The sequence below is a fragment of the Plectropomus leopardus genome, chromosome 19 (assembly GCF_008729295.1).
Source record: "Plectropomus leopardus isolate mb chromosome 19, YSFRI_Pleo_2.0, whole genome shotgun sequence".
NCBI classification, from domain to species: domain Eukaryota; kingdom Metazoa; phylum Chordata; class Actinopteri; order Perciformes; family Serranidae; genus Plectropomus; species Plectropomus leopardus.
In genome coordinates, this window is record NC_056481.1 from 1,565,461 (window position 1) to 1,578,941 (window position 13,481).

General features: G+C 39.2%; 1 pseudogene; it reads left to right on the top strand.

Moving 5' to 3' along the window:
* LOC121958975 overlaps positions 1–13,481 on the top strand; it is an 87,358-nt pseudogene extending 73,877 nt beyond the window's left edge.

The following is a 13,481-nucleotide window of genomic DNA, read 5'->3' on the forward strand; positions in this document are numbered from 1 at the left end:
AAAAAAAAAAAAAAAAAACAAAGAAAAAAATGGAAGAAATTAATCACTAAAAATATTTAAAGAAAAAGAAACATTTCCCGTGAGGAGAAAAATGGCAACTTTTTTTTTTTTTTTAAGAAAACATGTCTTTTTAACCCCTTTGGGCTGCGTGTTTCAATGTTTCTTTTAAAATCATCAAAAATTTTAAAAGGAAAAAACCTTGCAGACATTTTTCGCTGACAACATGCCCTCCAAACCTGCTGTGTTTTGTTGCTGCTTTTCGGACGATCGATTAAAACAATGAACGGAGGCTTTTGAATAAGCTGCTGACCTGTTTTAGTTTGAGGACTCCGGGTCCGAGCGAACAAAGACTTCGATCTGTGTTCGTCTGAGAATCTGCAGCAGAGACCGCAGCTGCTCCGCTACACGAACACTCGGAAATGAGGAATTTCTACCAGAAATCTGAGGAATGAGAGCCGTTCGCTCCTCTCGAAAGGCACTCGTATTACATTACATATCACATCACTGTGTGTGTGTGTGTGTGTGTGTGTGTGTGTGTGTGTGTGTTAGGGAGGAGTGGGACTGGATCCAGACGCTGTCGACTGCAGGTGAGAAGAGCGAGGTGGCGGAGCCCAGGCCTGAGAGCCACGCCCCTTTACTGTACTACGAGCTGCAGACTTCGATCAAGTCTCTGCTGAAACACCTGAACCTACCTCTGCACCAGGTACCTGGCTCACACCGCGTCATTTCCAAAAAGCTGAGGAAAATGTCCATGAACTATATTAATGATTTTCATTATTATATATTTGAAACTATTTTACAGTTATTGTGATTTTTAAGCATTTTTCAAGCCATTTCTAGCTTTTTTGTTGTTGTTTTTTTACTTTTTCATTTGGTGTTTTGTTTCTTTAGTTGTTTTTTTTAATCAAAATTTTAGGAAATGTTTTTGTACTTTCCACAAATTTCTCACCAATTTCTGGGTCATCTCTTTTGTTACTCATTACCTTCCTCCCATGTTTATTATTATTATTATTATTATTTATTTATTTTAAATATAGCCAATTTTCTCAGTTTCAAAGTTTCAAAGGGTTAAATACATAATTTGACAGTATTTCCATCTTTGCTGAGCAACAGTTTTTTTTTTACATCTTTTCTTTGAAAAAAACTAAAATCAATCGTTTCTTTGTCCTCTGTGTGCATCGTGTTTTTGTTGGGTTTTTTTTTAATTTTAAATCATAGTCATTGTTATATTAAGTCTTTTTTTGTGATTTGCATACCTGTGTTTTATTGCATCAAGATGAAGAAACTGTTGCAATGTTTTTTTTTTTGTGAGATTGAAGATTCAAATGATGCGTTTGTTGTTTAAGTTAAGTTGTTGTTGTGTGTTCGTGCGGTCACATGATCGTGTCTCGCCTCCCTCACGTGTGCAGGCCCGTCACTTCCGTCTCTACGGTCAGGAGGTGGTGGAGCTCGGTCACGGCGTCTCCTTCCTGCTGCTGCTGCCGGCCGCCGACGATGTTTGCTCCGCCCCCGGACAGTCCAACCCCTACACCCCCCTTCAGGGTTTCTCCACCTCCCGCTGCAGATGTTTGAGCTCGGTAACAGCACACAGACACACACACACACACACACACACACACACACACACACACACACACACACACATTATTATTATTATTATATGACTTAAAGGTTGTTACTTTTGACAGTTTTGTCCAGTAAAAACTTTAAATCTCCAGATGTGTTGATGCTGAGTGTTTGTGCCGCTGCAGATCAGTGACGGCCTGAGGGCCAAATCTGGCCCCTGATAGGGCCCCTGGTGGCCCCCCAACCATTTTCTTATTCACAATAATTATACAGTGATTCACGCTGTGAATTGTTTTTGTCCTTTTAGTCTCGATAAGGTGTCAGAGACATAATACAGCATGAGAATAGAGCTTGTTGATCAAAAAAAGTGCCAGTCAAGACACTTATGTCCTAAAATCCTAAAAATGTCCTGATATCCTAAAAAGTCCTTAAAATCCAAATAATGTCTTAAATCCTTGATATGTGCTGAAATCCTAGAAATGTCCTAAAATCCTTGAAATGTCCTAAAATGTACAAAAATCTGAGAAACATCCTGAAATCTTAGAAATGTCAGAAAATCTTACAATCGTCTCAAAATCCTAGAAATGTCCCAAAGTTCTAGAAATGTCCTAAAACTTAAAAATGTCCTAAAATCCTAGAAACATGTACAGGGCTACAGCGACTGGCCCCTGGCCTCGTGTCATTTTTCAAAAGTGGCCCCCAAGAAAAGCCTGCAGGAAATATAACAGCATATAAAGGAGTTAAATCTACAGCATTAATGCAGCTTCACGCAGGACGTCTGCACCGACTCAGTGTGTGGAGGTGGACAGACTGAGCTGTGTTACACACACACACACACACACACACACACACACACACACACACACACACACACACACACACACACACACACACACACACACACACACACTCCGTCACAGGGAGAACACTAAATCAGCCTGCAGGCTCCAGTAGGACCTCCTCTCTGCAGACCCCCCACTAAATCACCTGCAGGCTCACAGTAGGACGGCCTCTCTGAAAACACACACACACACACACACACACACACACACACACACATGCACACACGTAAAAACACACACACACACACACACACACACACACACACATGCACACACGTCAAAACACACACACACACACACACACACACAAGAATGTGTCAATAACACCCATACACACACTGCACAATACTCTCTCTTTGTACACACCCTGACCTGCTCACCAGCTGCCGTCGCTGAAGGAAACTGCTCAACAGATTTCTGTCACTTTTTACCAAATTTCACCAAAAAGACGCCCAGATTTTCACTGATGATCATCCAGATTTTCACTGATGATCATCCAGATTTTCACTGATGATCATCCAGATTTTCACTGATGATCATCCAGATTTTTGGTCTTCTCACATCCAGAAGCTGTTGTTTCCTGCTGCAGGAAGATCACACAGATTTCAGTGAGCGAGATGTTCTCGTGGCAGAAAATGAGGAGAAACGTGTTAATAAGCTGATGATTATGAGCCAGAGTTCATTGAAGTTATCCTCAAATATTGTTCAAATGCAGAATGATTTATATTTTATGTTATATTTTTAACGTCGCATTTTTTCTTTCATTTTTGTGGATTGTTTTTTCAAAATTTTTCTAATTCATTTTTCGCAGATATTACTGTACATAGAAATACAACAACTGTGAGTTACGTTAGAGCAGCTTTAATGAGAGAAAAAAATCCCAAAAACCTTCCCACATCCACCCTCCCCCCACTTCCCTTATCAGTTGTTACCACATAATACGAACAAACAATAAACAGATAACAGGGTAACAGAAAAAGATGGAATGAACAAATTTAAAATAAAAAAAACATAATTAAATAAATAAGTAAAAAGGTAAAAAAAAAATAGATTTAAAAAAGGGGGGTGTATTTTGGATGTGATAACATTAAAATTGAATGTTAACAAGTGATTTATGTTTTATTTTAAATTCTGCAGTCAGAAGAAAAAGCGTCATCATCTCTTCTTCCTCCACAGCACATTAATCTCTCTGTTTTTATTTCTTTATTTTTATTTTTTCATGCTTTCTTCAGTGCACTTCTGCACCTACAAAGAGAAGTTCATCAGTCTGTACTGCCGTCTGTCCTCCGTCCTGGACCTGGACGCCCTCATTACCCAGCAGGCACTGCGAGAAGCCATCACTGACAGCGAGGTGGCCACAGCCAAGCAGAGGCACCAGCTCGTCCTGGACTACATCCAGGTGAGAAACAGAATCTCACTTTGTGTTTCTGTTCCTGAAACCTTCATTTACGGATCTAAACTCTCCAAATTCAGCTTCAGAGGGCTCATTTTACCCAGAATGCTTTGGGAGGATCCCAGCATGCTACAGCCAAACCTCTAAGTTTGCTGAAAGAGACAAAGCAGCGACCTCCTATGACACATAATGTACGCAGCTGGGTTTCATATTAACCCTTTAGGGCTCCGCTTTAATATCACACACACTCGTCAGGCGTTAAAAAATATTATACATTAATATGATTTTCATTGTTGTTTTTTTAACCAACCTTAGTCCTAATCATTAATATCAAACATTAAATAATTTTCAGAATTTTAACCCTTTAAATACCATTATGTTTTTAGATTAAAAAAAACATGGCAGTCGATTACACACTAAAAAAAAACAAACTTATTTTATTATATTCCATTTCTGCCAGTATAAAACATCTGAATCCGTCCTTTGTGGTGCATTTTTTTCTAAAATTTTTAATAAACAGCTTCGAGCCCCCCCTCGACCTCCCTGTTTTGCAAAATAGTCGACAACAATTTTGCAAAACTTTGCAGCTAGTAAAAATGTGTAGCAGTGAATCTTTTATTAACGCTTTGAAACTTGAGCAAATTTGCTTGATTTCTTTCACAAAAACATAAAAGAAGTCAATGAGAAACTTGATGAGAAATGACCCAAATATTTGCAAAAGTTTAAAAAACAACAAAAAAAAACCCACTAAATGACATGAAAAAGTGCCATTTCCATTTTTTCTGTCACCCAGTTTTAATTATATAATTCCAATAATTTTATAGAATTATTTTATTTGACATTATCATATAATTTTCTGGACTTATTTCTTTTTAAACTAATTTTCAGCTAATTTTATTTTAAGGACTTTTATGCTAATTTGTTGATTGCCTTTTTTTGTTTTGTTTTGTTTTGTTTTTTTGACAGAAATCAAACAAGTTTGCCAAAAGTTTCGTAAGTTTAATGCTTGTGAAAGGCGCCAAACTGCAGTACGAGAAAACTGATGGTGATCCAGGTTTTAAAGGGTTAAAGTGGTTAGTGTCTGCTGCTGTTTGTGCTTCATCATCAGCTGCATCAGATGGAAAACGTTTGTTAGCCGGCTCATGAAAACATGTCACGCTAAGTTGATGATGCAACAGTTGGTGGGAAAAACTCCTTAAACGAGGCTTCGACTGTTTCAAGTGTTCACGTGTCCGATGAAAACACGTCTGCAGCTGACCTGGAATCAGTCTCATCCAGTCTGGTTGCTCTCAGCAGTCGGTCCTCGTGGTTTTCGGCTACTGTACAGATCCATGAAGTCACCGCCCGGACATCCACCCTTAAAACGACGGCAAGCTCAAAGACAAAACGTTCCATAAATCTCATTTTCAATATCATTTTATTTCATATTCAAGAAAAATAACATTAAAAACTGAAGTCGGCGTGACAACAAATGAGTGTGTAATCCAATTAGAGACGTTTATTGGTGCAGTTAAAGCGTAAGTGCTGCGAGTATCAGCTGTTAAACAGCTTGTTTTTCTATGAGGAGTCCAGAAGCTGCTCCGTCACACGTCCACAAGTATGAAAGTAAATCTGTCTGGAGGTTTCTCTGTGAAGAGCTCACCGCCGCCGTTAATGGACACCGACCACAAAACCACAAGGGTGCTCTCCTCCGAGTGTGTGTGTGTGTGTGTGTGTGTGTGTGTGTGTGTGTGTGTGTGTGTGTGTGTAACCATCTGTCTTGCTCTCTGTCTGCGATTTTAAAGCTCGGAAAAAAGTGGCCCCCCGACCACAAATTGCTCAGAGAGAGAGGGAATGTCAGGGGAAAAAATAATACCAATCAGAGCACGTGGAGGTGTGTGTGTGTGTGTGTGTGTGTGTGTGCGTGCGTGCGTGTGCGTGCGTGCGTGCGCGCGTGCGTGCGTGCGCGTGCGTGTGTCATGAAAGACAGTGAAAAAATGTTGATGTGAAGGACAGAGTGAGAAAAGGGCCAACACAAATGTTAGGATTTCTATACTTGTGAGGACACTCATCGTCACGATACGTTTTTCGAGTCCCAAACCCCGAAATTTACCGAACGCCACACCACGTCCTTAACCTCAAACAGCCCTCTGAAGGAGTGAAGGACAGACAAAATGTCATCCTTATTTAACACATTTTTTTTTGTACAAAACTGTCTTACTTTACAAAATATCCTCAGTCCACAAGGCCTCTCAAAATAATTCTCGCTCTCCGAAAAATGTCCTTACTTTTCAAACCGGCCTTGTTTTCAAAATGTCCTCAAACTCTTGGTTAAAGACTCAAACGCCCTCATTTAAAAAATATTTTCTCTTCACAAAAATGTCCTCGCTTTTGAAAGATGACCTGAACTTCTGAAAATGTTCTAACTTACAAAAACTCTCCAAAATGTTTTCACTTTCTTCGTGAAAATGTAAATGTCCTCTCTTTACAAATGTCTTTTCAAATATGTCCTCACTTTATAAAACATTCACACTTTCCAAAAATATCCAAGCTTTCCAAAAATATCCAAGCTTTCCAAAAATATCCAAGCTTTCCAAAAATGTCCTCGCTTTATGAAAATGTCCTTTACAAAAATATCCACACTGTATAAAAACGTCCCCACTAAACATTTTCTCACAAAAACATCTTTAATTTATAAAAATGTCCTCACTTTACAGAAATATCCACACAATATGAAAGATGTCCTGGACTTCTGAAAATGTCCACAGAATATTCACCTTGTATAAAAGTGTCCTCACTGTACAAAAATCATTCCCACTTACAAAACTGATGTCATTTTCCAAAATGTCCTCATTGTTTTGGTAAAGAATTTACAGGTCCTTTCTCTACGAAAATGTCCTCACTTCACAAGTACGTCCTCACATTATGCAAACACCCTTGCTTTCCAAAAATGTCCATCATTTCCACATATGTCCACACTATGTGAGTCCTCACTTGATGAAACTGACCTCTATAAAAATGTCCACCCTGTACGAAAACGTGCACACTTTACAAAACCAACCCAACTTTTAAAAATTGTCCTCACTTTACAAAAATGTCTTTACTTTACAAACATGTTCTCACTTAAAACACGTCCTCTCTTTACAAAAATGTCTTCACTTAAAAACAATGTCCTCATTTCGCACATATGTCCACACTATTAACAAAATTGTCCTCACTTTCAATTAGTCTTCACTGTACAAAAATGTCCACACTATATAAAAATGTCCTCACTCTATGAAAAAGTCTTCACATAAAAATGTCTTAACTTTACAAAAATGTCCCTTACTTCATGGAAATATCTTGCCTTTCAAAAAACAAACCTTTCAAAAATGTTCCCACTTTTCAGAAATGCCCCCACTTTACAATAATGTCCCCACTTTACATTAATGACATCACCTTATGAAGACATCCTTACTTTACTGAGAAGTCCTCACTTTACCAGATGTCCCCCCTTTACAACAATGTCCCCATTTTATAACAGTGTCCCCACTTTACATAAATGTCCTCACTTTATAAAGACATTCTCACTTTACCAGATGTCCCCACATTACATAAAATGTCTTTATTTTACAGTCATGTTCTCCCAAATGTCCCTTTTATTTCCATAGACGTCTGTCCTCGCTTTTCAAAAATGTCCCCGCTTTTTAGAGGTATTTTAACTTTTTCTCAAGCTCAAACTGGTCCTCACAAAGATAGAAACAAAAGAACACAAACACACACACCAGTGTCTCAGCATGTCCAATCTGGGAGGTCCTGACCGTGTGTGTGTGTGTGTGTGTGTGTGTGTGTGTGTGTGTGTGTGTGTGCACGCGTCCTGCAGTGAAAGTGGGTTAGTGTGAAGATGACGTGATGCCGTCGTCTAATTGGACAGTTTGTTTAGACTCACCACATGTTGATGGAGGAAACTTTCAGACGTCTGTCTGTAGAAACGTCTGCACACATGTGGCTTCGTCTTCTTCTTCACGGCTTTTTATTTCGGCTCCACATCGCGGCTAAAAACACCAACCAATATAAGAAGAAGAGAAGCAGTTTGTAATCATGAAGTGAACTGAGGAGAGACGATTTATGTCACTTTAATTAGATTTCTAGTTATTTGTGTCTTTATATTCATCAATCACGCAGTTAAATGTTGTTTTCTGTCGACTTTTGTGTTTTAGCTCCTTTCATATATAAAGTGCAGTTATAATTACTTCACAGGTGACCAAAAAACTCAAATAAAATCTAAAAAAAAAAACCAGCAGAAATTGAAGACGAATGCGCACCAATAATAAAAATATGGAGATGTAAGGTCATCTAGTCTTTAAATCAAACTAATTTATGTAATGAAAGCCGTTTCAGTCAAGAATGTGACATAAAACTGGAAGAGAGATTGATTACTTTAAATAATAAATCAATCATGAAGGAATTATCAGGTATCAATAAAGGAATATGACTTTCTGCAGCTTTAATAATCGAAATTAAAATGATAGTTCACCCAAAAATGAAAATTTAGTCATTATCTAGCCATGCTGATGGAAAGGCGTTACACTCATTTCCCAAATAACTGAAGCAAAAGGCGACCAGGATTCAGACGTTAATAACATCCGTAATAAAATCACAAAATGTCCATGCTGGCGCGGGCTGTTGGACATGTACACGCGTGACTGGCATTTTAAGGGTTAAAATTCTGAAAATGAATCAGTATTTGATAATTATGATTAATGTTGATGTTGGTTAAAAATAAACTCAATGAAAGTACAAAAACATCATATTATTGTATAAAAAAATTTTGAAGCTTGATTTTGAAAAGCGAATTTTGTGTGCAGAGCGATATGACTGTGTGTAATATTAGAGTGGGCCCTAAAGGGTTAATTAACGGTGCAGAGAAAAGGACCGAGTATTGTCCGAAAGCGTTTTTTTTAATGTTGCTATCGAGCTCGCTGTGCAGTCCTCTACATAAAACTCTATATATAGTGAGCAGGGAGGAGTGAGTGATTTTGGACGTGAACCACGATTCCAAAAAAAGTTTGGACGCTGTGTAAAACGGTAAATCAAAAACAGACAGAGGTGATTTGCAAATCTCTTTTTGAGCTGCGTCCAGTTGAATTCAGCTCAAATACAAGATATTAAGCATTCAAACTGATAAACTTTACTGCTTTCTGTAAATGTGTACGTTAGATAACCTGTAAATGAAGTACTTTCTGAAGAGGACCTGGTGTCAAGGACGAGAGTTTGTCTTTGTCTCCGCGCTGGCATCACGCAGCAAGAACACTATTGGGAGGTTCAGGCAGTATTCACACACACACACACACACACACACACACGGCGAGGTTTGTGGGAAGTGACGCTGAGCAGAGGGAGCTGCTGGAGCTGCAGTTCGTCCTTGGAAACGTCTGCGTATCTCACTTTGTCTTAAATCATGAAGCTGTGAAGCTGCTGTCAGAGTCTGATCAGCTGCAGATGGAAAGTTCCTCAAATCCTCTTCTCAGCGCTGCAGTGCGGAGCTGCACACGGCGCTCAGCTTTCCTCCGAAACCGGGTCATATTAGGCAGGTTTCTATAACAGATTTCTGCAAAATTTGATATTTTCAAAACACTTACGAGCTGACTGTGTTTCCACTGAGTGATGTTCCGCGACTTTTCCTCTGGTGATAACATCCCAGTAACCATGGCGATGGATGTTCGAAACATTAGCAGCTTTATTTCTATTGCAGCCTCCAAACTATCCGTCATTATTTCCAATCCGAGGACGCGTAGGCGTGTTATGGAGCCACGATGGAAAGGCGAGCCTCTTATTCGTGGGAGCGGCCACGTATGAGGGATTTCTGGGAGATGTAGTCCACGATTTCACAGAGGAATTGTGGATTCAAAAGTTTCTCAGAGTTATGTGATGCAATAACAGCTCCTGTAGCTCCTGCTGCATCATGAGGGAGCCAGTTCCTGTGACCTCACAGCGTCATGTGACCTCACAGCGTCATGTGACCTCACAGCATCATGTGACCTTTAATAGATAAAAATTTGTTTCCATCGTAGTTTTGTGAAATATGTTTTTTTCAAATCACCTGAAATACCACCTCATGTGAGCACAAAAACGATTTTTTGCGATAAATAGGATTTTTTTAAAAACTGACGTGTTTCCACTCGTCTTATTCTATATTTGTGGTTTCAATTTGCAGAATTTGAGGGTTAATGGAAACCCGCCTGACCAATACAGAAAATCAATAAACGTATCCTTAAAGTTAATTTAACGTTATGTCTGTAGACAGTTAACAAAGTGAAAGTGTTTGTTGTTGGTAAACAAAGAGAGCTGAGAGCTGCAGCCTCCTCTGTGGGACGAGCAGGAATCCCCTCCATGTTTTTCTCTCTCGCTCCGCCGGCGAAACCCCGGCATTCTTTCCAGCCGAGTCATCGCTGCTGTCAGTCTCCCCGCAGTGTGTGTGTGTGTGTGTGTGTGTGTGTGTGTGTGTGTGTGTGTGTGTGTCTGCTTTCTGTCAGTCGGCTAATTGCTGCTTAACATTGTGTCACGCTTCATTCTCTTCAAAAGCAAACACACACGTTTTCAGCTCGCTCGCTTTCACTCAGTGTACGTTTAACTCTCATTTAATCCTCCAGAAACCACAGACGTTACACAAAAGATGCGTTCACCTTCGAAATGAAATATTTATAATATTACAAGGCGCGTTTAAAGGCGCCGTATGTTACTCTGGAGAAGAGAGTCGACTGTTGAGTCTCATTCCCAGGACGTCAAATGGTTGGTGGCTGAGCTAAAAAACAAATAAATAGATAAAAATAAAACGGAAACAAACTTGTAGAGGGATACCAGAATGACACAACCTAGATACAAAAACAAAATAAGATTAAATATTGTAAAATAAAATAATCTGTTGCAAAAGTTAGCGTCAGCATGATCACAGTTAACCCTTTATAACCTGGAGCGACAACAGTTTTGTTGTGCTGCATTCAGACGCCTTTTACAAGCATCGAAATCTGTGGAACCTGAGAAAATTGTTTTAATGTCTGTTGAAAACATGAGAAAAAGGCAATAAACAGTTTGGCAAAAAATGTTCCACATATTGCGAGAAAAAATAAGGAAAATTTGACAAGAAAACTTGAAAACAAGCTGTAGAGAGTGTATTAGATATTTTAAAAAAAAACGAAAAAAATGTCGAAAAAATTTTTAGAACTCTTCTAATTAAATATTTAAAGTTATGTTGCAAAATATATGTATATAATTTTTTGCACTTTCTCAGAGTCATTTTCTTGTCTCTTTTTTGTTTTTTTATTATCATTTTTTGTCTTTTTATTTTCAGGTAATTTTCCTGTAACTTTTTACTTATCTCTTGCTCATTTTTGAGCCATTTTTTGTTGAATTGCTCATTACCTTCCTCCTGTGTTTTTGGAAGAAATCGAGCTCATTCACACGTTTCAAAGAGTTAAACGTAGACTGTAAATTCTTAAGCTAGCAGCCAGGGTTAAGGTTAGCTCCACCCTCTCATCCAAATATGGTCACTTCTGTTTCCAAAAACCCAGGATGGTGACGGCCAAAATGCCAAACTCAAACAGGAGTCCACAGAGCAACAGATGACATCACGGTCTGTGAGCCAAATTCACGTTTTCTAAAACTGGCGTTAATCTCGTTTCTTTCTCTCCTCCGACAGCAACTGGACGAGATGCGTCGCGACCTCCGCTGGATCACCGACGCCCTGCAGTACGCTCGCTACAAGCAGCCTCGCGGCGGAGTTCCCATCACCTGCCTGGTGGACGCCAACGCTCCGGAGAGCGACCCCGGCCAGCAGAAGACCGACTCCACCTCCTCCAACATGGACTACCTGCCCACACCTTCACCCTCACCTGAGCTCCGCAGGAGGAAAGCCATCAGCGGTGAGTCGACGCTCTGCAGCTCTGAAACTTCTGTGCTATTAATCATTTTACTCGGGAATTAAAAACTTCTGAGAACACTCAGCTGTTTAAAATCTAAGTTGTTCACTTTTTTACACGATTGTTCAACACTTCTGCCCTCGCTGTGTTTTGGCGTGAGAGTTTCCTCGGTGTCACGAGAGCGTGAGACAGAGCCCAAAAGCGTGAGACGCACGGCAGACGTGTGGGAGCTGGCAGCCCCGGTGGGGAAAGGGTTAACAGAGTTTCTAAGTAACCGAAAAACCCAACATGGGCAAGATTATGTCGGTTTTGATTTCAATTTTTCTATTAGTGGCCCGGCACTACTCTTTAAAAAAATATTGTTCTCATTCTTACATTTCATAGCTTGGCCACGGGTCCAGACAGGACCAAGTTTTGTTAGAAAACCTCGCCGGAGCGAGAAAGTTTGTAAAACTGCTCCAGTCGGATCACGCAGTCGGACATGTCCGCGCACTGCAGCGCGCTGTCGGACATGTCCGCACTGGAGCAAACTGTTGGACATGTCCGTAATATAATATAAATAATTCATTCTTTGTGTTTTTGATTTTTTCATCTGAAAACATAGTGGTATCATGACAAAAACCTGACATTTAAATTATTAAAATTCTTAAAGTGAATGAATATTTGATATTCGTGATTAGGGCGGATGTTGGTTAAAATGGTTGGTTGATCCTGTCAGATTCTCTGCTTGGCTCCGATGAAGACGGGTCCTCGGAGGTTTTCCTGCCGACAGACAGCGACTACGACTCCAGCGACGCCCTGAGCCCCCGCGAGCTGGACCTGCTGTATTCTCCACCGCAGGATCTATCCCAGCAGGCCTTGCACTCGCTGGGCGGCAGCGCCCCCGACGTGCTCCAGATCCACGAGCTCAGGTGAGGAGATGGTTTGTAAATGAATCTTTTTATCAGATAAATGTTTCTGGTTCACTTTAATGGTCGATTAAACCCTTTAGACGTGGTGAAGATTTTATTTTATTATTATTAATTTTTTTTGTATCGTTTTTGTTCAAACTTTGGCCTGATTAAATATGTCTTATTATACTTAAAAATAAAAATTAAAGGGTATTAAATATATGCAGTCATCTTTTTAAAAATAAAAAGTGAAAATGATCCATTATTCTTAAAAAAGGCAAATTAAATGCTATTAAATATGTCTCACTACCTTTAAAAAATAAAATTAAATGTTATCAAATAGGGCTGATTGCCTCCAAAAAATTAAATGCAATTATATGTTTTGTTGTCCTCAAAAATGTAATGTTTTTAAGTATGTCTTATTATCCTTAAAAAAATGAAAATTACATACTATTTAATTTCTTATCCTTGAAAAATGAGCATTAAATGTTATTAAAAATGTCTTCTCCTTAAAATATATATCTCCTTTAAAAATTCAAATTAAATGCTATTAAATTCTTGTATTATCTTTAAAAAGTACAAATTAAAATGGTCGGTATTAAAAGTTTCGATCCATGGAAATGGGAGACAGTGAGAAAGTCTCATGCAATCTCTGCATATTGTTCATCTGTAAAAAAAAATAAAAATAAAAATCAATATTTAAATCAATAATTAAATCAAACTTGTGCTTTTGCATAATTTGCAGTTTTAAGTAAATAAAAACTTAGTACAGACAGGAAGTGGAGCCTCGTCCGATCACAGGGTACGATCTGGTCTGACGGATCGGGTTTTCCTCTCGTCTCTCAGGTACAGCGTCTGCCCCCCCGCAGACCTCCCCCTCTCACCGGCGGTGAAGGATCCGAAATCCTCCTCC